Source organism: Grammomys surdaster, unplaced genomic scaffold, assembly GCF_004785775.1.
Source record: "Grammomys surdaster isolate TR1022 unplaced genomic scaffold, NIH_TR_1.0 99, whole genome shotgun sequence".
Lineage (NCBI taxonomy): Eukaryota > Metazoa > Chordata > Mammalia > Rodentia > Muridae > Grammomys > Grammomys surdaster.
In genome coordinates this window covers 195,967-199,272 of record NW_021604578.1, presented here as the reverse complement: position 1 = coordinate 199,272, position 3,306 = coordinate 195,967, and positions in this window count along the sequence as shown.

Genomic DNA, 3,306 nt, shown 5'->3' with positions numbered 1-3,306 from the left:
GGATGAAGTCAGATTATCCATGGATCTGGAAAACAGAAATGCTAAGAACAGCAACAGTATAAAGTGTTCCTGCCAGTCAGGCAGCTGGAGTGTTAACCAGGAATTTCTACACGAGGGAAACTCCCTCCTTACTGCTTCAGGCTCAGACTTTGTCCCTGCGATTAGTCCTGCGTGCTTTCCTGTTTGCTTTGGCATTTTATATGCCCATTCTCATCACATATTTCATTAGAGCATAAACCATGAAACACGGCTCTAAAGCTGCCTTAGCTGGAAAAGGCCAGGTAGTATATCTGGAGAATACTGTTTTCTGAACTATCACACACAGCGCCTCATCCTTGTCCGCTTGCCCCTGATTCTATCTATAATTCCTTAATCCTCCTCTAATATACACACTTTCTGTTTTTACTATAATTTAGAAAATAATCCCTGAGGAGAAATGAATTTTAAAGCATTATTGCCAGTAAAATGGCAAATAGAGGAGGCCAAAGGTGCCAGTTGAAAACCATTCAGATTCAGGCCCCCTGGTGTGGCTTTCCTCATGCAGGAAAACCTGCTCAGTTCTGTTATCCAGCTTATTATCCATTCACCAAACACAAAGCGTCCATTATTTGTTGAGCACTGGTCAAGGCGTTGGATATATATACGGATGGAGGAACATGTTAACACATCCTGCCCCTCCAGAGCTCAGCCTATCTGAAGAGAGCGATTGAGCAGGGACTTAGGCAGGATTTTAAGATAAGCTGGCAATTTATATTAAAAGTGATTCATATGGGCATACAGTTTTAGAATTTTGACGTCCTTTCTCTTTAAGATAAAATGTTTGCATGTGTGCGTGCACTTCTGTGTGCGTTCGTGTGTATGGTACATGAATGGAGTCAGAGGTCTACCTTGGATGTTGCTTGCCCACAGGGTCTGTGACAGATCTGTTGTTCACTCCTGTGCGCACTAGGCTAGCCAGTCTCTGAGGACTTTCTACTGTCTCTCCTGGCAGTCGAAGTGCTCTGAGATGTGGTTATCGATGTCCACTGCACATGGGCTCTCAGACCCAAACCCAAGTCCTCGGACTTGTGTGAAAAGCACTTTGACCCACTGAGCCATTTCCCTAGAGGCCCAGAGAATTCCCACGTCTAAGAATTCATTAAAGAAAATGCTGGCTGGGCGGTGGTGGCACATGCCTTTAATCCCAGCACTTGGGAGGCAGAGGCAGGCGGATTTCTGAGTTCGAGGCCAGCCTGGTCTACAGAGTGAGTTCCATGACAGCCAGGACTACACAGAGAAACCCTTTCTCAAAAAACAAACAAAAAACAAACACACATGCACACACACACACACACACACACAAAGTCAGAAGGATATACAAACCAAACACTAAAGAGGAATTACAACAGATTTTTTTTTTTTGTTTAAATGCAATGGTATCATATAAATGGTTATAAGTTGGGTATCTGGTTAGTAGATTTTTTGCATATCTTCCTAAAATGCAAATCTTGATGTAAGCACATATTTACAACTTACAAAGAATGTATTTTTAGGGGACAACTAGTTTCTAAAAATATAAAGTAGAGTTATCAAAACAGAGCTGACCATGACGGAGGCGAAGCTAACGAGAGCTATCTGTTCCCTGCTCTCAGTGACAACATGAAAAGTCATAAGAGAAGCCTTGTGTAGCTGAGAATGAGGGAGATTTTTGTTTTTACATGTTCCAAATTTTCTACAGTGGATACAATATAACATAACATGGAGATAATAAAAAAAAATTATTAAGTAACTCAGTAGTCTGCCATAAGTATTTGGAGCCAAGTTTTAATATGAGACTATGGTCTGTTGAAACATGTCCATTAACTATGAATTAGAACTCACACTTAATACAGGTTAAATGGTAATGAGCTTTAATATAAAAAGAGTGTTGCGGGGAGGTTGTTGAATGGGTAGTTATCCTGGGACATTTGAATGTTGAGAGGAGTTTTGAAATAGTGCATCTGTATATAAATTTTCAAGACAAGGAGTAAAGTAAGTTCCACTGTCCTTGTTTTGTTTTGTGAAATGTGATGTTTAGAAACCTTTTATAAGGTCAGAGTGCACATGGCAGGAAGATTATTATTTACCTTCTGTCTTTAAATACATGTGTGTGTATATTGTGGTGGTTTGAATACACTTGGCTCAGGGAGTGGCACTATTAGGAGGTGTGACCTTATTGGAAGAAGTGTGTACTGTGGGGGCGGGCTTTGAGAGAGCTTCCTGCTAGCAGCTTGATGATGCCAGTCCTCTCTCCTGGCTGCAGTTGGATCAAGATGTAGAACTCTCAGCTTCTTCTCCAGAACAATGCCTGCCTGCATGCTGCCCTTCTTCCCACCTTGATATTAACAGACTGAACCTCTGAACCTGTAAACCAGCCCCAATTAAATGTTGTCCTTATAAGAGTTCCCTTGGTCATGGTGCATCTTCCCAGAACAATGAAAACCCTAACTAAGACATAAGTGTAGATTTAACTAACATAAAATTATGTTGTTGGGTACAGTGTGAGATTTCAATCCTTGTGTGCTTAGGGTCAGACCTTGAGTAGCTGGGACCATCTTCACCCTTTCCTTGTGTTAGGGACATTCAAATCTTCTCTGCTGGCTTTTCTGAAATATGCAGTTTATTTTTGTTAGCCATAGTTACTCTTTGTGGTGCGGTGCATCAAACATGATTCCTCCTCTTCAGCCGCATCCTCATGCCTGTCAACCCTCCTTCTCCATCCTGCCCTTCACCTTCCCTTTCCAAAAATCTGACTGCACACCGAGCCCACGTGAGCCTTCTCTTATGTTTCAATCCAGATAATTTTTTATGACTCATCACTCTTGTCACCCAAAACTCCCTGTTTCAAACCCCTAAAAAAAAATTATTTAGCAATGATTCTCAACAGACATGTTCATCAGAATCACCCCTGAAGCTACGATGAAATTCAAAAGATACTCCTAACCTAGCCTAGAACTCAGGAGTGTAGAGGTTGGCAGATGTGTTCATACAGACTGCTAGATTTTTAATGGTTTCCAAATGGTTCTGATGAATACTACCAACTCATAAGGACCTCATCAGCTGGCATTCACAGATGCTGGCCAGTCTCTGGCAATTTGAGCACACAGCAGGCTGGGCATTAACTGCCAGCCCGGAACCTGACATTAGGAAAGAAAGGTGAGAACCTTCCAGGGTGGGGCTACCTGGCCTACTTAAGCTGTTTCTCGGCACCCAAGGACACCTTTAGATTTACTTCCTGATCCCACAGCCTCACCTAAGTCATTGCCAGACTCAGCGGGTCAGGCGGGA